A 21726-nucleotide genomic window follows, 5' to 3' on the forward strand; every position below is an offset into this window, starting at 1 on the left:
TTACAATACAGTAAAAGCTGATGCTAGTGGGGCAGTTTACATAAAAAGGTAAAGTCTTGCTTAGATTTGAAAACATTTGAAAATGGTGCAGAGTTTTTCTTTACATTAAGTATAATTTCCTTTTAAACATGGGAGAAATGGGATTATTTATTAATGTAAACAAATACACATGGGGCTAATCCAAAGGCCAACATGTCAGTTAAAAAATTTCTACAGATTTAACTGAGCTGTAGGTCAGGCCAGTGGATTCCCCCAGGGCACAGCATAAATGGGACTCTTTATATGTATGGCCAAACAGTGTGTTTGGAATGCTTCCAGCAGAGTTTGGCTTTGATTTGACGTTAATTTATTTCAGCTTGTTAAGCCACTACTATATGATTTAAATAAATGTTATTTTAATGGATGCTGATAAAAAGAGATGGACTTCATGACATGAAGTTCAATTTTGGAGCCTGGCTGCTTAAATGCTTCCATTTTGCCAGCACACAAATAAGTTTTCATTAACAAAAAAGCCCATGGTTAGCTTGTAAACATCTGAAAACCCTCGGAGTGTGTGTTGGGAGAAAAAAATAATTTCAGTTTGAAGTCAGTTTGAGTGACTTTCATATGACTGTTTCATCTGGAAACCTCTTGGGAAAGTTTATTTTTTGTATTTCTTGAATGTTGCATTTCAATTGCAGTTTAGATCTCCATAGAATTAATGGAAACAAACTTTATAGTAGTTCATGCGAAGGAAGAAAGTTACACTTTAAACACATAAACAGAATTAACTAAACATTCATCAGAATTAACAGTCCACCAGTCTCACCAAAAATTTAGGTAGCCAAAAAGAATTAAATTAATGTTTAGAAATTATGGTGGTTTTATTTTTTTAAAACAATTTAGAGTTTTTCCAGGTGTGGGTATTGTAACAAGAGAGTTTTTCTATAGGGTGTAGTTTGAATTGATGGGATTCTCCCACTTTTCTGGGCAATTTGTTGCCATGTTGAATTCTTCTAATGATGAGTTTTTTTCTTAAGCATGTATGGATTTCTTCCTCAAGGTGCTAGGCTGTTTCTTCTTGTCCTGTCCATTATCCTTGTGAAGAGAGCATCTTTACCTTCTCCATCAAACCTTTGAAATATCACAGGTTTGATCAGAGCCTCCAAACCTTCATTTCTTTTGGCTGAGCAAACCCCTTTCCTTCAGCCTCTCCTCAAACCTCTGGTTCCCAAACCATCTCTTTGGCTTGGTGGCCCTGCATGGCCCTCTGCAGCTTGCCAGTGCGTCTCAGAGGGGGATAATTCCAAGGAGACTCTGTGTTCTGGGTGTGGCAGGGTGGAATCATGACCTCCCTTGATCTGCTGAACACTTCAAGCTTTACACCTATTTTTGCTAAAGCTCATGCTTTTCTTGTCAAGCCAGTCCCCCAGCCTGCTCTGCTTTCTCTTCCTAAGGAGGCTCTTGTCTCTGCTGTATCCACCTCTCCTAGCCCAGTGTCACACCCATCTTTGCAGAGTGTGCTTTCAATTCCATCATTCCCATCATTTATGCAGATGTTGAACACTGTGTGCATTTACTTTGGATATCTACCTGGGGGTGGCAATCTTCTGAGCATAAAAAAATGTGCACCTACTTTGTACAGGTTTACAGCATTTCTAAATCAAAGGTGGCTGTGACATGTGAAATATAAATGTACAAAGGCATATTTACCACCTATCTGGCAGCTGTTTCCTAGACAATAACTTACATAAGGTTGATGCTTTTCAGAACATTTGGAATTCTCTAGGGACCTGTAGTAAAAGCCTAAACTGTACTTTGAAGCAATGTGTGTCTGTCAGGATATTTTATTCACACTTTTTTTTTTGATTCAATCATTTCTGAGGGATATAGACAAGAACAGTCATTAAAGTGTCAGAGAAAGAAGACATTAATTCATTTGCATGCTTCATGGCACAACATATTTGATACCTCGGCTCTTAGTAACTTGTTTCAGCATAGAATGGACCTACTTGTTTAGTCTTGAATTGTGTGCCATATTGAAAAGTTGTGTTATTTTGTATTTCTCTTAAAGGATATTTCAGGGATCTTATGAAAATAGGATGATATTGTGACAGCCTGGTATTGAAAATGGGCTTGTATCAAAGTTCTTTGGCTGATTTTAATGGGGGGAAAGCAAAAGAATTTGGATTAGAGGACTTGAAATCTGTGTCTAGATTTTAGGTTTATGGATTTAGTATTCATAAGTGGAAAGAAGCTTCTCTCGAATAGAGAAGTTTTCAATGCCAAATGACAAACTTTAAAGTTAAAAAAGAAAAAGGAAAATGGCTTCCAAGTAACATGCCCAGAGGCTTTATTTTTAATAAGGTTATTAAAGGCTTGGCCATGAGAGTTATACTATAACTGCCATCTGTCTCTTTCTTCTCTCTCCCCTCTCCCAAATGTTTCTCATGTGTTTATTCCCCATTCCAGGTGAAATCTCTGTGGAAGTAACTGTTCATTTTCTTCGCAATTAATTCACTAGGAAATCTTAGCTTGGCTTTGGAGTGGAACTTTGTTCTCCTTGTGTGGCAGCTGAGCACTGATGATTACTGGGATGAGTTTCAAATGACAGAAACATGTCACTTGCTTTTTGATCTTTAGTTTCAAGACCAGATGGAAAAGATATAATTGTCTAATCTTTTTTTCTAAGAATAAACCCATTAAAAGTAAGAATTAGCATGCACAGGGGTAAAACTACTAATGCAGTAACCAAGCACAGTTTTATGAAGTTGGACAAACATCCTGCCTGTATCTTAGGAAGAATATTTTTTCACTTTTCTGTTCAGATAATTTATTACAATCAGCCGTGTTGGAGGGTGCCTGAACTTGCTTCCTTTTTCCTTTGCAGCTTCCTTATTTTAGCTCAGATGGGACTTTGCTTTAAATCACATAATATGGTAGAAGGTCTGTTATTTGACCTGGGACTGGGGTCACACAACCAATCTTGGCTAATCTAAAATTAAGTGTAAACAATTCTAAAATATATTGAATTTATGTACTTAAACTTGGGAGCTGCCAAGTAGAACAGTACTTTATTATTGCACAATAAAACACAATTAGAATAATGGCTGTTAAGGTTTGAAGCTTTTATTAATTAAATATAGCAAAGCTTTAATTCCACAATACTATTATTGCAGCTGGTTCTCTGTTTGTTGAGGGCTTGAGGAGACACTTCCTATTTTGTTTGATTTATAGCCTTATAACATCACAAAAAAAAGAATTTTCAACTGCACAATGGATGGAAAAGACAAAATTATTTTTAAAATTGATTATGTTTCACAAATTGTTACTTCTACTCCATAGTCGAGTATTTCCTACTTCTGAAGAGCTCCCTTCCCACCCCCACCTTCCTTAACCATGATAATGTTATTTCCACTTGGATTTCAAATCATTACACCAATAGGATAATTTTTATTATGAAATTTGTTCTTTAGAAAAGCTGAAGCTAAAAAGAAATAGCCATAAACTATGGTTTTAGAGACAAGCTATTAAAATTTGGTTATCTAGATTAAATTGTTTTTTTGAGGCTCTGTTTTTTTTAATATGGTTCAAATCTGTAACTGCAGCAGTTGGAACAATTCCAGGATAAATTGCCACTAAAGGCTACGAAAATCTAGGAAATATTAAATACTCCATGGGGATGCTTGGATTCTTTAAGAGAACATACCTCAGGTTGCTGTGAGTTAATTCTGCTTCCTTGGTGAAACCTCATGGGTTCAGTACTGTGTTCACTTTTGTTCCAGAATATTTCCAAATATATTTGATACTAGACAGGTATTCAGGCATATTTCTCACTGTATCATGTGTCCTAAGAACATCTGTGGTTGTTTTTCTCCTAATCTGGCATGGGATTAATTCACATTCAGATCTTTCTTTGATGGATGTGTGTGGTGAGCAAGATGGTTTAAGATTTTGCTTGGTTACTGTAATTCATTTGGGACAGACAGAAGAGAGACAAAGACCTTTACCCTCAGAAAAAAACACATTAGGAATACTAAAAAAAAAAAGAAATTATGTGAGAAGATGTGCAGCTTTGTTTAGCTGTAGAGTTTTTAAGTATTCTGCCTTAAAACTAGGAGAATTTCAAGCCCTTTTGTCAACATTTTGTATTGGCTATAGAGTCCAGACAAATCTTGGGTATCATCAAAGCACCAAACAGATATGAAACACTTTTTCCTACAGTTTAGTGTCACTCTTTTTCTTATGCTGTTTAATACATTGCTGTTTTGAGAGACTCATAAAAAAGCCCAAACTAAACTATTGTTGTTTGTGAGGCTGCCTGTGCCAGGAATGGTGCTTTCCCTAAAATAATCTTCATGTGACTGTGATTCACAGAAATTTCTGTTTTAGGAAAAAAAGCTGTTAAAGGTCACAAACCACTCACCTTCATTTGTTAGCTGTGCCATGTGGAGGGAGTAAGTGGTTGCTGGTCAGGGTGTTCTCCTTGCTTGCAGGAGGTTTTAAAGGGAAATCTGTGGATTCAGTGTGACTGTATGACCTCAGCCTCACAGCCTGACATGGGCGAAGTTTTCATAACCTTCACTCACTTATTGCATAAGCTGAGATGGGGAGTGGCACTTGTAGCAGGGCCAAGGCATCAAGACACTATCTCTGTTTTGAGAAAAAGAAAAAAAAATCTATATTATATATCCTCATTATCCCTTGTGCCACTGTTTTTATCTGTTTAATTACAAGTTTCCCTAAAAAATTCAATGAAAGGTAACGTGTGTGTGTGTGTTCCCATGCATATTTTCTCCAAGTATTTCTCTTTTTATTTGCTGTAGTTTAGAATAAACCTCAGAGCAAAATGGTGAAATCTTGGACAGCAGATTTGAGTGCCTCTTGAGCTCCACAAACTGCTATTGTGAATTATAATTATGAAAAAAGACTGGTTTGTGTCATTTGAAAAGAATAGAAAATTTCTGCACTAAATATAAAGTTTTTAACAGCCTAAACCCCAGATTTTAAAATGGGTGGGATTTAAACATCCAGATTAAAACATTTAAACATCTTGATTATTCTGGTTAGCTTTTACATCTAGAATATTTGCATGACAGTGCTTACCTTTTATTTAGAGGTTAATATATGCTGCAGATTATCTTTCTATAGAAAATCAATACATTTACAACAGAAAGTAATTTTTGGGGGGGTTAATTTTTAGAATAAAATCTGAAGTTTTGAAATACAGAATTTCCCAAGCCACCGAAAATATTCATTGTAGAATATTTAAAAGAGACAGTGATGTAACATTTGGTTTTATGAAGAGCTTCAAGAAACATTAATTTTATAGCTGAGAGTCAGTTACTTTGATTTTTAAGTTTATGATAGGCACAGCAATATAAGAAGAACCTTGCCTTGTGCTGAAGATTATAAAAACTGAATTTTCATTTGGCTAAAACTCATAATACTGCACCTGCAAAAAAGAACATGAATCTGTGTGTGTTCTTGCAGACGAAGGGTGGTTGGGCAATTCAGCATCTGTTCATTAAATATGTGCTCTTGTGCCTGGAGGCAAGTACAAAACCAGGAGTTCTGCTTCATATGACCTGCTCCATTCTAGAAACCTCATCTGTATTGCTCGGTCTTGCAACACTGGCTACAGTCTTTTGTGAATTGAGTTTTTTGGAACAAATTGAACTAGTAAGATTAAAAAGTCTTCAGCATGTGAGACACATGTTGAAAAGCCTTTGAGAAAAGTATGAATACAGTCAAAGTAATCCAAGTAGTCTTTTCAGTCAGGACACAACCTTTTGCTTACCAAGTTTTAATTTATTACATTCACTATGAAATTAGCTAAAACTCAGATGGTTGTTAGTAACAGAAATGAATACACTTGATTTTAAAATAGGTTTCTTAATCTATTCCTCAAGATTGCATAGAAACTCCTTGTCCTGGAAAAAATAATAACTTCATTTTGCAGAAGGTAAACAATACAAAGAGGCTGCACTGCAGAAAAACAAACGTTGGTATACGCTGACAGAAGTAGAGGAAGCTTTCCCAGGACATGAAAACACAGTGCAGTTGGAGGTGATGATAGGATTTGAATGTTTGTTTGTGTTTGGGAGTTCTTAACTTTAACATGCATATTTCCTTAGGTGTCAGATTATTCTCTTCCCACTGAAAAAGGATTTTTATTCTGACCACAGTAAATATAATGGCAGTAATTCACAATTTGAGTATATTTAACAAGAATTTAAAGTGTGAAATCTTCAATTTCACTTTCAACTTTAAAGCAGCATTGTAAATGGCTTAAGGGTCTAATAAAGTGATGTCTTTCAGGACAGTAAGATTTCTTACCAATTTATCTCCATTTGGAAGACTAGAGAATGACCTGTGTAAACTTTGATTTTATGATATAAAATCTACGTAAGTGTTGCTGAATGTAACATGCATCTATGCAGTTTCATTGCTAATTAGTCAGACTGAACAGACATAAAACCGGTATTTACTGGAGTAGGTATCACCAGGTCTTTGAAATATCAGAAGAGGCATAATTTTCTGCTGTTCAGCTTCTTGCTTTGATCCTATTGTAAAAATAGCTTATGATTTAATCCAATGTTAATTGTAGAAATAGAATCTTGGTGTTTTGATCAGTTGTAACTTTTGTAACTCTCTAAATATAAAAAACTGTCCTCAAGAAAGAGGAGAAAATGTTATACTTCAAATAAAACAAGGGAAAAGTTTATTGTGGAAAGATAGGCAAAGTCCTATCTCTGCCTATATTCCTACCTTTAAATAATGTCTTTTTTGACTAGTTACTCCCTTTCTGCAGCAAGAGTCTCCCTGACTTCAGCAGGTGAGAGTCTTGCAGATTTCTTTGAAGTGCTATCACCAGAAAAGGGTTCAAGCTGTCTGGCCGGCTGGTCTGAGGACAGAACATCATCCCACATGTTGGGTGATGCTCACTTTTGCTAAATATTCAAGGAAATAACCAGATATTGTCTCAGCTCTAACAGGAAAACTTGTTACAAGTATTCAAGCCTCTGTAATAACATAAAACCAGAATTCATCTTCACCAAATCTTTGCTTTAGATCAGGAATGTGGTTTTGAAATGAATCTCCCTTTTTCACCCTTACTGTGCAATGGCTCACATTGCACAGCAGCCGATGCCTAACAAAAAACATTAAAATGGAAAACGTGCTCCAGAAGCACACTGGAAAAAATTACTATTGTGTTTACATTTGTATAACCATTTTGAGGCCAATATGTGAACCCAAGGAGGGGCTGAGAACTTTTCAACTTGCTTGCTGGTTCTGGGTTGCTTTGAAACGTGCCGAGTGGATAGCCCTGGAAGGCTGCCAAAGCTACAGCCAAAGTTGCAGCAAATGGCTCAGAATATTTTGCTGGAGAGGTACATGTTTTTTTTACTGGATAAACCAAGAGCCTATTCAAAGAAAATAGCACAGAGACACTATGCTCTGTTTTCGTGGAAAAGCTGGCAGCTTTTCAGGTAATTCAAAGGCTGAAAAAGTGGTGTGAACATTGAGTAACAAATATCTTCTGTTGTTTATTTTCAGGGAAACAACTTTTGTAGATAGGATTTTATTAAGGAAATATGAAACACTTTTAGCAGTACTTACTCCTAGTAGTAGTACTATTTCTCTTTTGCCCATATAACTATGAATATGGGTAAAAGAAGCCTATATGACCCTAGTCTGAATTGTTTCTCTGAAGATCCACACACATAGCATGGCACCAGTCCTTTGTTGAGGATATTCTGTGCTAAAGAGATCCTGTTTACATCGGACCCTAACATCCCCCCCAAAAAATCCTCTTCTGACCTATGTTTCGGCTCAGCAGGAAAAGAATAATTACAGAATTATTTTAAAATAATTGGAAAACATTTGAATTTTCTTTTGCCTTTCCCCTTTTCATTTTTGTTCTAGTGTGCTAAAACAGCAGTTTTGAAGGCATAAGGCATCTTTGTGACTCAGTTGTCAAATAATCAGAGAGATTAAGTGCTGGGCAGCACTTCCTTACCTTTGCTCTACCTCGCATGGCGTTCCAAAACCCGGAGTGTGAACAGTTAGATGTGTAAGTAAAAGTTTGGATATCTCTTTTAGTGAGTGTTTCATGGGGACATGAAGTCTGCTATACTTTGTTGCTTAATAGCTTGTTCTGAACTTTGCATCTGGGGACAGGCATGGGGTTGTGCAGCTGTGTGGGTGCACTCCAGCCCTGGGGCAGCCCCAAGGGCAGGGCACTGCCCGGTGCTGGGATGGAGCTGTGCTCTCTGTGCACTGCCCAGTGCTTGGGATGGAGCTGTGCTCTCTGTGCCCCTGGGCACTGCCCAGTGCTGGGATGGAGCTGTGCTCTCTGTGCCCCTGGGCACTGCCCAGTGCTGGGATGGAGCTGTGCTCTCTGTGCACTGCCCAGTGCTGGGATGGAGCTGTGCTCTCTGTGCCCCTGGGCACTGCACAGTGCTGGGGGAGTGCTGTGCACTCTCTGCCCCCTGTGCAAAGTTGGCTCCTTAGGATACTTTTATCCAGAGTCCACTGCGCCATACTTCACAAACAACAGCTTCTCTGTGCTCGTGCTGCTGTCTGTGCACCCAGGCCCCATGGGTAAATCTCTGTTCTGCTGAAATATCCTTTGTGAGACAAAAGACCTCAAAGTTTTCTTCTTCACTGCTGCTCAAGAATAGTGATTTAACTGTTTCTGGTGGCTGCCACTTGTTGCCTTTTGGCCACTGACAATAGCATGAAGGCATTATGATGCTGCTGTCTGACTTTTAGCACATTGCTTTGGATTAATGTGTGACAGGAAAATAGAGAATCCACTACTATAACTGCTTTGAAAAGTCACTTTGGATTTAGAACAATAAATATGGCTGTGGATTTCTTGAAGACATCAATGTCATTAGCAGAATTCATACAGGACTTTCTCATTGTCTTTGCTTTCTGCACTTAATCACCTAATTTGTGTTGGGACTATTCATTAAAAAATAATAATGTCATATTTCTGTGATGCCTCTATAAATGCTGTAAAATCTGTCAAGTAATAGATCTTATCATAGTTCCGAGAGTAGATTTCTTCTGTTTTATTTCATTCTAAAACTCTTATACAACTTGATACCAAAATTAAATTAGTTAAATGTTATTACTGTTTCTTCTTTCCTGAAAGTGAATTGTGAACTGCCTGTTTCAATTTTAAACTTCTGCCTTGGAGAAAGTTAATTTCATTAAAGCAGTTGTGATGCATCTTTTGGCTGATAAGTGATGAAATCACTCTGTATCTCAAGGGAGTAATCCTTACGATCAACCAAACTAAACAAGTGTTCTGTTTAATACTGTTAAAAGGGGATATTTTCAAATACCTTACAAATCTGACTGTCCTTACAAATCCTGTCCTTGCTGCAGGACCTTTGTAATTACTTATCCTAAGAAACTTTTTAAAATACTCAGTTTAAACTTTTATTGCTGTTACTTCATTTTTTGTTTTGTTGGCACAGCATGAGCATTGGTGAGTGGGTGCTACACACTCACTTGGATAAGTCAGTGCAATCACAGATAAAAGGATGGCCTTTACTCCCAGAGAATTCTTCCTAGACCTTATCTGTAGTGCCTCGTGTGCAGACTTCAACTACTGGGAAACTGAATAGATGTTATTTGGGGTATTCTTTCTATTTAATTGCTGTCTCCTACTTGAATGTTTGGTTTTAATATTAGCAAATGGATTTGAATGTTTGTTTTTAACATAAGCAAATGGGCTTTAGTCACTGTGCAGTCACTAGGACTCTGATCCTAAGAAATGTTGGTTGTAGGGATCTTGAGAACAACTGTAAGATAAATGAGGAAGATCTACATATCAGCTGAATGGCATGTATCAAAGCTTTCTTTATTCATAAGGATTTTTTCTCATGGTTTCCCAAAACAAAGACAAGCTGGGTATGATTATAAGGAATATAAATTCCAAAAAATATAAAGAGGAAAATACTCTTCAGTCATAGGGCTAAGTTAATTACATTTACCATGGAAAGCGTGAAAAATGAAAACCAGAAAGTAAATTATAATCAAAGAGATGAATCTCTGGCAGAACCTGATGGCCATGAGAAATAGCTTAATTTCTGGTAGAAATCTTAACTAGCAATTTTGCATATTTTAAGGTATTAATGAATCTTCCCAAAAGTTTTAAAGTGATTTTAAGTCAGCTCTTTGTTCTCAATTTATGGAGCCCCAGAATGCTGTGTTCATGATGTACTCACCCATGTTACTCAATTGTATCGAAGAGACTTTTTTGTGCTATACTTGCAAAAATTCTGGGAGCAGCCCCAGCTCTAAGTGCGCTTCCTACCATTGCCATAAATCACTGGCTAGATGTTTTGCCTTACTTGGGAAATTCTTTGTAAATCAGTGACTGCACTGAAGTCTTTTGCTTATGAAAGTACAGTGAGAGCTGTGCTCTGAGGATTTCGGTTTCTCTGGAAGTCCCACAACATATTTAGTTTCTTCCTCTCCATCCAGTTTGTGTGATATTTGAGTTTTGTAATTATTGATGCTTCAGTAGTGAGCTTGGAGCAGCCTAGTGTTGGTTAATTTTGTAATAAAATACTCTGATTATATTTTTTTAAACTCTTACCACTTCTGTATATTTTGAAATGTAGATTGTTTTGTTGTGAAACAGCTTTTAATTACAAAGTTATGCAGATGTAATTTTGAGTTTAAAACTTTAATTTCTTTGTTAGGTGACTTTAAATTTGCCCAGCACGATTAAACCTTAGATAAGAAGAGTTCTTGGCAGGTATTGCCATTGTAAAAAATGAAGTTTGTTATTTGTTCATTTAGTATTTGAATATGTTGAGAGGGGGCTGTAGAAATCAGAAACATAGAACTAATCACAGTTGATCATGTTTTTGGACCAAAGTTCCTATAAGTCCAGCTATTTTTCCTGCTGCAATTCTTTTGAAATAAGCCTGAATCCTACAAAGTCCTTTAGTGAAATATGAATAGTAAAAGTAGTACTGAAGTGTTTTAAAATATTTTCAATTATTAATAGATGTGATTGGCATTGGTAATGTTCACTGATATGTTTTTAACTGTTACAAATTCTCTTCTCAGTTGTATGCTTGCATTTCCCAGCACATATTTAACAAATATAATGTATTTATTATTATTCATTCATAACCAGATGCACAAAGTGTTGAATCAATGCAAATGAGGAAACAATAGCACCCAGAATCATTGAGTCAGAAAGATGGAAGATCTTGGAACAGACTTAGTTCAGAATAAATTTTGATGGACATAAAATATACCCTTCATAATACCTTGGTTTTTCATACTCTTTGGATATATCACAGATCAGAGCAAGCAAATACTCCTTAGGACTTTATCCTGTTTTCATTGAGATAACAGCAATTCCTGCTGATCTCAAGCTTTTCCCAGTCTGTTTCCACAGTGCTTGTAGGGATATTATTGTAGCCTAAGAAGACAAGTTGTTTTCCATAGAGAGGAATGGGTTTTAATCTGTGACTTCACACATGGAAGCAGTTCTTGATGTATTTGTAGATTCATAGAGAGTAGGTATTGACAAGAACAAAGAGGCAGATAGGTTCAGGCCATTGGAATATGATTCCTAGAGATTCAAACAATTGAACTCTGTTCCTGACAGTGATTTAAGGAGCTGTCAGACTGCCTGATCTCTGTGCTGTACTAAGCAGTTTAAATCATTTCACAGTATTTATTAACAAGGATCTCTTCACAGGACAAAAGAACGCTTTCTGAGAACACTGTGAACCTTACAATGTCTTGACAGGCACTATTTTCAAAATGCATGTTTCAAATAAGACCAAGAAAAATGAAATGGTAACCTAGGGATCCTCCCTAACTTGAAAATGTCAGGTATAATTTCACATGTTTACACATTCTGCATCTCTTTTTGTCAAGCATCAAAGCTCTGACACTAACAGAATAACCCCACTGCCAGTGTAACTTACCAGTAACAATTTTGGGAAAAAATGTGGATAATAATAAATTTTAAAACCTGTTTCTGCAGCCTCTGAGGATTCTATAATTTCTCTTTGTCCTCCTAGGCAGGAATGGAATGTATAATGAAAGAATATAAAAGACTTTTCTGGAACAGAGGTTATTGAAATGAACCTTAAAATTAATTATTTTATTCATTAGTATTGCTTCACATTCGTAGGAAAATTAGTTGGAAAATATTAAAAAAATGCCTTTTGTTATTCTGCTGTGAACTCTAATGCCTTTTAATATAAATATGAAATGGTGCATCTAAGAAGAAGCATCTGATCCCAGTCCTCCATGGAATTGAAATCATTGGACTGTGACCTGCTGCTTTATTATCTCAGAGGACAGCTAGTAAGAAAATGTCAGAGTAAGGAATGGGAAATGAAAGCTTTGCTGGCAGGATAAGCCTGAGGCTTATTGATGAACTCTGCCTTTTCATTCAGGCTCTGAGCTGAACGTTTCTGTTCCTAAGAAAATACATATATTTCTAAAATATTTCATCAAAAATATTTTTTCTGGTATTGAAGCATTTCCTTCCCAAGTCTGCACTGTTCCCTCTCATAGAAAATCAATTGCTCAGGTAAATAATTTTCCTTAGAGCCAGATTTAATATTAATCAGAGGGAAAGCATGGTTCTGTGAGCTCAGCTGCATCACCTGGGCTCATTTCATGCCAGGCCTGCAGCAGTACTTTGCCTTATGCTTCATTTTACCACAAAGGTTTGTCAAAAAATATTCACTTCCTATTTTTCTTTCCTGCTTCAAATGAAAAAAAGAAAAAGTCTCCATGATGAAAGGATGGATGAAAGGGGCAATGTTTTTAAACCCCTTCTTAATTTTTTTAATGGAAATCCTTATAGTAGGCAGTAGGGAGAAACTGTGTTCTTTTATCTGCCTTTTTCCTAGAGCATTGCCCAATATATGGTGCAAATCAATGCTTCATTTCCTCATCCTATAGGCCAAATATGAACAGTTGTGCCACAAGTCTTTTTTTTTTTTAATAGTACTACTGTTCTAAAAAGCAGAGCTTTTTTATCTTTAAATTTCAGAAGAGGGGCATTAATATCACTGAGGGGACAGTGTAGTTTTGATAAAACTCCTCTGACGTGGTAATTTTGGAAGTTTAGGCATCTTCTTTCATACCCATTGTTCCTGGGCATTTGGAAATACATCTCCGTGTCACCTGTTACACTGAAGTCACTGGCTCACTTTGTATTGCCTCAGAGGTGCCAGTGTGCTGACCTAAAGCTTTATTCAAGGTTAGAGATGGAACGTTGCATGTGTGTTATCTGTCTCAATGTATGTTTCTGTGGTGATGAGACTTGGAGATATTTTGTGCTCAGGGAGGTCACCTGTGGCTGCCCTGTTTTTCAGAATACCTGTGAAGCAGTCTCATGATGACTTTTCCATTGTTGTTATTAGCAAAAGTAAACAAAAAAATTACTGCTATGAAATTGAATGACTATAAAAGGCATATTTCTTCACAGGTTAGCATGCAAGAGTACAGCTAACTGTTGAGAACCTGTGGTTGTGCAGTTCTGGTTGGGAATTCAGCAGGATTTCTAGATTTTTTTTTTTTCCTGCCAAAATCAAACAATCACAGAACAGCACCTATCTCAAAACATTGTACTGCTGATACTGTTTGGGTCCAGAAAATGTGAACAGTATGGTAAAATAACAGCAGCACGTCTGTACCTTCCTGCCTTTTGGGATTCCTCAGTCTCACTCAGAACTGGTTTCTCCAGGTAGGGAAAGTTATTACTATCAGAAAAGGATGAGATACTGGTGTATTTTTCTGTGCCCCAAAACCTGGTCTTATGGGAATTTGCTTTGAATATTTATTCTTAGGCCTCTTGACTTGGTATTTTTCCCTGTGAAATTGAATTTGCAGTTGATAAATCTTTCAGAGATGTAAACAAAGACCTAAAGTTTCTACAAACTTAGTATCTAATTTAGCAGTTGCAATCTTGAAAGGCGCAACAAAATATTAAGGATTTGTTTTGTTATTAATGCTCTGTTTGGAGAATTTTCTGTTACATCAGTTTGACTTGGATTTGAACTCCGTTCCAGAGGTGAATATTCAGTGCTGCAAAGTGAGTGCTCCACCCAATGCACTGATTATTCAGGTTCAAGAGATTTCTTTTCCAAATTTTCCACCCAATGTGTAGGGACAGAACAACTGGGGATGACACAACTACTTTCTGTATTTGTGGGAACTGTTGCTATGAGCAGATCTTAATCCCATATGTGATGTTTCATTTTCAGAAAACAGCAAAGTAACAACTCCTCACACAATACCCAAATAACAAAGAATTATTTATGACTGTTTTTAAATCATTTCAGTATAAGAGAATTTGATTGCTTGATAACCTCAAAGCAGCTTGAAGATGTTTATAACTTGTGCAAATGCTCTTGTCTCAAACTGAGCCCTCACAGCAAAAAAAGTTGAACCTATAAACTCACATAATTCCTGCTTTAACTGATGGATTTAATAGCCACAGTAAGAGAAATTTCCTTTTCTCTTCAGTATTTACTCCTGAGATCACAGTTGTGAAGTTGTACCACTGTCAAAACTTTGAATTTAGTGGTTCAAAGCAAAATGCTGAATTGGCGTCTTAAGTCTAACTTTGTGCCAAGTGCAGGTGGATATAGCTGAGTAAAGCAAAATCTTGAATCTGTGGATTATGCAACCTTGGAGATGGGCAAACCCTGCCAGACAATATTCTGGACAGCATACTCTGTTGATGCTGCTTTTACAGGACAATTGAACTGAATGATCTTAGAAGTCACTTCCAACATCAAGCTTTCTGTGCATCTGTGATTTGGGGGTTTTCTCTGTGTAATTAAATTATTATTTTCCCTGCACAGGAATATATGATGTTACACATGTAATACTTGCACTGTGCATGTGGTGTTATGCATAAAAGAAATGTGATGGAGAAGGAGAAGTAAAAAGATCATTGGTAAAACATGGTTATATTTTACTGTCCAACTTCTTTACCTTCTCAGGGTTTCAATGTCCGAGATATTTGAGGTGATGTTATCCTCTCAGAGGAGCCTGAATACAGACAAACTCTCATGAAGGCCACAACACCTGTTTTCAAACACCCTATTTTAACATGCTTAGCCTTGAACCTGAAGTTCTGCCCTAAAAGCATAATTAGTGACTTACCTTTGTACAAAAAAGCCACACTTAGTAAAGCCTGTAGAAATGACCCTGGAAATTGCAATAATGGACATGTCTTTCAGTAATGTTTTTGAAAGCAAAAGTGTGCTAATAGAGGGTGTTATTTGCTAATTGTCATAATTGGTCTAATTTTGTTCATTATTTAATACAAAATCCAGGAGGAATAGAACAAAAATGGTTGATGCATGTAATTTATGGAATAGAACATGAGCATTTAAGTTGTCTGAAGGTAATGTTTTAATGTGAAACCTTGATGTTAATATTTTTTTTTTTTAGAATTCTGTTATTACAAGTTTTACAAGTTACCTTGTGAGTTGGATTTCTCAGTGGAAATTTTATGACCTGCATAAAAGTTATTAAAAGAGGGAAATGAGAGATCATCGCTAGTCACTAATGACAATCATTTTAATATTCCTTCACAATGTGTCTTTTGGGGCGCTGGTGTAATTTTAATCTTGGGATATCCTTCACTCTTTTTTTTTGCATGTATTTTAAATGGTCCCTTTAGTTGAAGTTTAATTTAGCACTGCATCAATTAAATGGCCATTAAGAGTTGCACTGTATCTGGTAAATTTAGGTAAAGAGGATTCTAGTTCTGACAGTGTTTTTTCTCCTTTCAAGAATATGAAAAAGTTACAATTTTAAGCAGTTTCTTATATTGAGTTCCAGTATTTTGAAACCTTAAAAAAATTGAATAGTTATTTTTTAAATACTTAAAAAAATTGAATAGTTATTTTTTAAACAAGAATTGCTTGTCTTTAGTTTCAGCTAAATATTAATTTTCATCATTCCACTTCTAGAAGTGTCACTGAAATAAGAAATATATTTCATGGCGTTTTGGGTTTGTTCATTCTATTTTTCTAAAAGTCCCCCATTCCAAACTCCTGTTTTCAGTATCAGACTGTGGGCAAAACAGAAGCAGTGCTAGAACTCATAAAGTAAGACAAATAGACTATTCAGAGGTATTTTGAATTTATTTTTGATGCCTGGATTTTCAGGATTAATGCTTAATGTAGCCATCTTGCTTCTGGGTCTTGTGTGGGTTTCTCAGTTGGGCTTTGCCTGAGAAGTTTGCACAGACAAAGAGTGAGGGTTTGCACTGATTCTTAGATAAAGATGGTATTTCTGATCTAAGCTTAAATTTCTACATCCATGGACTGGCTGGTGGGAATAGGGCTTAGAAATGTCTCTTCTAATTTGAATGAGAAAAGTCCCATTCCAATTGGAGTTGAAAATCCAAAAGGAGTTGAAATACAGAAGTTAGAAAGAGGTGCCTTTCTTGTCTTTTTCAGTGGCTTCTGAAATGTCTGATATATTTCTCTTAGGCTGACTTATTAACTGGGAAACATGGAGATATATTTAAATAAAGTCACCACAGAATTTTCAGCCTATTGCAACAGATCAAGCTCAGACCTTTGCCCAAGAAGTTTTGCCAGAGAGTGCCTGAGGCTTTGCTCAGGGAAATACTGGCTGATGCCAGCAACAGCAGAGTGGTAGGAGGCAAAAGTTAAAGAGAGTGGGGAAAAGGCAAGTTATTCCTGCAAAATCTGTAACAATAACATCCTACAGATCACACTCCCCCACCAGAGCCTGGAGCTCGGAGTGCATCTTCTTGGTATCCTTACCCAAAATGAGTATAATGAGGCAAATGAGGATACTTGGGAGGGAAGGAGTTCCAGGAGAATAAATATATAGCCAGCTGGGGTGGGCTCCTCTAGGTTTGATACCAACTGTTGAAACCTGACAAAAAGTGTGAAATAACAATTTACAGACAAGTTGGTTTCTTTCCATCCCATAACTGCGAAGAAAAGTGACAGCTTGAGGCTTCACTTTGCTACCCTTGTGTTGCTTAAGATAGTGAGAATTTTTGCTGGTATCTAGATAAGTCAGTTTTCAAATTCACTCAATGCTTTACCCTTTTCTAATATATTAGAGAAGGTGGGAAATCAGGAAAGGAATGAGTTGTGCACTATATCCAGTGTCTGTAGAACAGATCTAAAGAGTGGAAGGACACTTTGAGGAATATAAACCACCTAAATTTCAAAGTGAAACTAGCAGTTAAAAATGGTCAGTTGGACCGAGATGGGGTGGGTGAGAGGGGAAAGAGTTCTTTTGGTCACATTTCTCTGCATATTGTAATTATGCAAGCCTAATATAATCTAGTATCCAGATATTTTCCAGGTATGACTGAATAGTTTGAGCTCTGCATTTTGTTATCATATTTCATTATTTATTTCTTGTGTATGGAGTAATTTGCACTTATGCTGGTGCTAAAATCTCTCATGGTTAATTTCAGAAGTGATTTTTGAATAAAGATCTGATTTTTGTAAAGTCTGATCTTGAACTGCAGTAAAATCCTCAGGTGCAGGTGCTGCTCTGGTCACTGATGTGGCTCATAGGGCTGAGCTCTCTGCTTCATATCAACATTCCTGGTGGTGACTGCTCATGGTGGGATGGATTGCCTGATAAGGGAGCAGATATGGGTTTTAAGCAGCCTTAGTTAGGTGAGGCACGGCTGATTTGTTGATGCCATGACATGACTCTTCCAACCTGTGTCAAAATTTGAGCCTCAGACACAGGTATTTTATAAACAATCTAAACCTCTCTGTTTTCTGCTTCCATGGAAGTTATTCCAATGGAAGTGAATATCCCTAGACACATGTCCAAAATATTGCATCCTATTCTCCCAGCATCCTGTTTTTGATAGTATCAGAAGTGTTTTGTTCTGAATAAGTTTCCTGCAGAAAGACAGCCTCCATGAATAGAATATTTTTATTACCTACCTCATTTGCTTTGTAATAGACCATAAGATCAGTGGGTCTATACCTTGGGTTGTGCTAATTTAATAAAAAAATGGTTTACTGGGCAATAAGGATGTCTGAAAAAATAACTTCAAAAAGTGTTTTGTTGTACAGAGTGGTGATAATTTATGCATAGTTGTATATATTGGTTTTCTGCTTTGAGTATTTTAAGTTATTTATACAGTTACCTCTTAGATTGCAAAATCAGCCACTCTTACTAAGAAGCAAACTTGATTCCTTCAGATATCTAAAGCTGAACCCACCAAGCCAGAGGTAGATAGCTGTGGGTGGTTTGCTGTTAGAGTGTCAGAAATTTTAGTTATATAAATAAATTTGGCTATCAGCTACTAAACTGAGTTTTGAATTGCTGATCCATGAGCCTCTTCTACTCAAGACACATTAGTTTAAAAATATTTTAAGACAATGACTAAAATGTTTCTTTCTACTGTAACTTGGCATTGCTTTTGACTTTTGGATGCTTAACTGTCCTTGGGTACAATGACCTTTGCCCTTGGGTGAACAGCAATGGGCAATAGAGTTTTCCACGGGCTTCTAAAGAGCATTTTTTAAATCAGATCAAAAGTTAATGACTTATAAAGCTAAGTCATACATGAGTGATATTCACAATGGAGAAGAATCAGGGGAGTTCTTTACATTTTAGAACCTTTAAGTCCATACCTTGTATTGGTTATATACCTCAAAAGCTAAGAAACTCCTACAGCTGAACTGAATAATAAGGAATTTAGCTCTTATTCTTTAACTCAGCTATCAGTTTGTGGTGAAATTAAAAATATTCTTTGAACAGCACTAGAATTTTACCAGTATCTGCAGACAACTTATTTTGCTCTGCATACTGTATCACATGGAAATGTTTATTTTGTTTTAATTTTCTTGAATAATAAATATTTTTAAACCATAATTATGCTTGCTCCTTCAGCATGGGGAAACCTCACTATTGAGAAGAATGCTTGTTTAATCTTCCTGACATGTACCAAAGGAAAAAAGAGGTTGCATATGCTCTGAAATGTTTCTGTCAGTGTGCCAGTCAATCCACCTAGAGCACTTTCATGTCATGGGTCGTCTTTAGGTTAATGCTTCATCTAGAATGCATTTTTTACAAAAATTACCCTTTAATATTCTAGATATAACCCAGGCTGAGTATATACATAGAGAACTGAATATATACATAGAGCGTGCGGTATTTGTATGTGTCAAATACATCAGTTTTGAGGATTTAAAAGAGAAAAAAAAAGCATCTAGAAAACTGTAAGAGTAAAATCAAACTACGAACATACATGACTTGTCCTACCCAATAATAAGAAACATCTCGTCAGTAAATGTGCTTATTTTTGGTTGATTATAACATGGGAAATTCAAGGTCATGTCAAGCTTAGTGCTAAAAATGGAAATGTAAGAAGAACCATTTCCTTCATGTTTTGTTTTTTTTTTTCCCAACATGAAGCTTTTTAACAAAATATATTTTCAAATATACTGTAATACAAGTCAGGGTAATTTTGAGGTCATAAATGAAGATAAAACTACCATTCTAGTAGGCATATCAAATCCAAAGATTGGTCTCACTAGGGTTTTTTATACTTGTGTCTCGAAGCTCTAGTTCAAAAAGAACAAAAAAAGAGGGGGTGGTTATTAGCATCTTTAGGACTCGGTGAAACATAGAAGTCTCCACTGTTCTGGATTTGGTGTCTGAGAGCCCTTCCTTTAGAATTACAGAATGATTGAGGTTGCAAGGGACCTGTTGAGTTTCATTAGTTACATATCCCTACTCATAATGCAATGATTTTTTTTGCCTTTTCTTTTATATACCTTTTATATAGCTTTAATATATCCTCAGTATTCCTAGCATGCATACTTGTAATGTGTTAAGTCTGATAATTTAGCATTGTCCTAGTATGCTTTTAGACCAGGAGACCAAACATCCAAAAAGGCCTCTTAGTATGAGGCTGGAAAACCCTACACTAACTTGGGAAACCAAGGTCCTCTCTACAACATATTCTGTAAACCAGAGATATGGCCCTTCCAAGGGGGGAGCTCCACAGATAGGGGAATATCCAGCCATTCATCCAGGACTCCCACTGGGGCATCCTTGTTAGATCTGCTGATTTGTAAGGTCTATAAATTGTATAGGTGATCTGTCGTGAGTGTGCATTGCGGCGTGTCCCACCTTGGCCAAGTTGTGCACCAAGAAGAATCCCTATTAAAATCCTGAGGTAAAAACCCCTTATCCCTTAACCATGTCTGCCTCTCAATTTTTTAAGACCTGGGAAAAGCATCACTCAGAGCAGCATCAACTTGAACAGGTTGTGCAGGGCCAGCCCCTCTTTGAGTCTCCCAAGGATGGAGACTACAAAATCTCTGAGCAACATGTTCCAGTGTTCAGGTGGCTGAAAATAACTAAACCTAAATACTGGGAGCTGGCCTATCATCTGTGAATCTCTTGACAAAGCACATGGATTCTGTACCACTCAGCATATATTTGTAGCAAAGCTCTGTTAGTTTGCAGTTGAACACTACTGTGTAGATCAAACTGTGTATGGCAACTATATGCAGCTGGTAGCTTGGCTTAAGTGAAATGGTTTTACAAGCAGCCATTTGTAACACTTGCATCAATGGCAAGTTCAGTATTTAAGTATTGTTTGAAAAATATTTCTGCATTTTTAAAAATGCAGTTGAACACTACTGTGTTCACTTCAGTTTGCAGTTGAACACTACTGTGTAGATCAAACTGTGTATGGCAACTATATGCAGCTGGTAGCTTGGCTTAAGTGAAATGGTTTTACAAGCAGCCATTTGTAACACTTGCATCAATGGCAAGTTCAGTATTTAAGTATTGTTTGAAAAATATTTCTGCATTTTTAAAAATTTTTCTTCCTGCTCCAGCTTGGCCTTGCTTTATTAGCTACAGGAAGTTGAATTCAGTTTCCCAAAAGCACCCAATTTTGCTGTTTATTTGTACTTAGTCATTATGTGAACTTTCCAAGTATCTTGAGATGACACAGTTGTACTATAAACACAAGAACTGGTTTTGTTAAGCTTTAATACTTTTGGCCTGATACGATGGGACATCAGAAGTTCTTAATGCGCCGCTGCTGCGGGGCTCACTTGTGTGGCCTCACACAGAAGGGAGGTTGGGATGTCCCAGGGGAGGGCTTGGGATGGCTTTGGGTGGCTCTGCTCAAGAAGAGCCTGAGTTGTTGCTGTGCACTTGAGCTCACCAGGCACAGCCTGAGGGAAAGCAGGGAGCAGTGAAGAAAAGCCACTTGCCCACCCTGTGGGGACTGGCACATCATGGCAGAGATTTGATAAAGGTCCAGCAATCTCCTTCTCTCTCCTCTCCTTCCTCCCTTCTCCTTCAGCAGAAAAATGAGAAGTGTGTAGGGCTTTGTGTCATTTTTAACAAGAACTCACCTTTTGTTGACAATGTTGTGGCAGCACATTTCAGGAATGGGCTTAGGAAGATATTATTGCTCCAAAGGCGGTGCAGATCTGAAGGCACTGAGTCTTTTTTCTGGTTATTCTTCAGTCTGGCTATAAACGCAATAGAAAAGAATCGAAACTAAACCAAATCCCGTTTTGATTTTACAGTGTAACGGATACATAACTTCAGTGTTTGTGTTATGCATGCAAAAATTACGCAGGGATTTTAAAAAAAAGAGCAAGTTCATGATTTAATTTAAGTGCATTTTTAACAGCATGTGCTTTTTGGTCAGCACACTCTGGTTTAGATAAACAC

At 36.8% G+C, this 21726-nt stretch overlaps 1 long non-coding RNA gene across 2 annotated transcripts in view; it reads right to left on the reverse strand.

Annotated features, from left to right (window-relative positions):
* Positions 1-21522, reverse strand: part of LOC135308609 (uncharacterized) — a 38664-nt gene extending 17142 nt beyond the window's left edge. Inside the window, exons 1-2 of one of the 2 annotated variants that reach the window (XR_010368994.1) lie at positions 21402-21522; positions 4406-4632 (exon numbers count right to left, since the gene is read on the reverse strand). This is a non-coding gene — a long non-coding RNA (uncharacterized LOC135308609). Of the gene's footprint in view, positions 1-4405; positions 4633-8002; positions 8168-21401 lie in introns of those variants that run through there. The other variant, XR_010368992.1, reaches the window with a different exon arrangement.
* Positions 21523-21726: the final 204 nt, after the last annotated feature.

The sequence above is a fragment of the Passer domesticus genome, chromosome 10 (assembly GCF_036417665.1).
Source record: "Passer domesticus isolate bPasDom1 chromosome 10, bPasDom1.hap1, whole genome shotgun sequence".
Lineage (NCBI taxonomy): Eukaryota > Metazoa > Chordata > Aves > Passeriformes > Passeridae > Passer > Passer domesticus.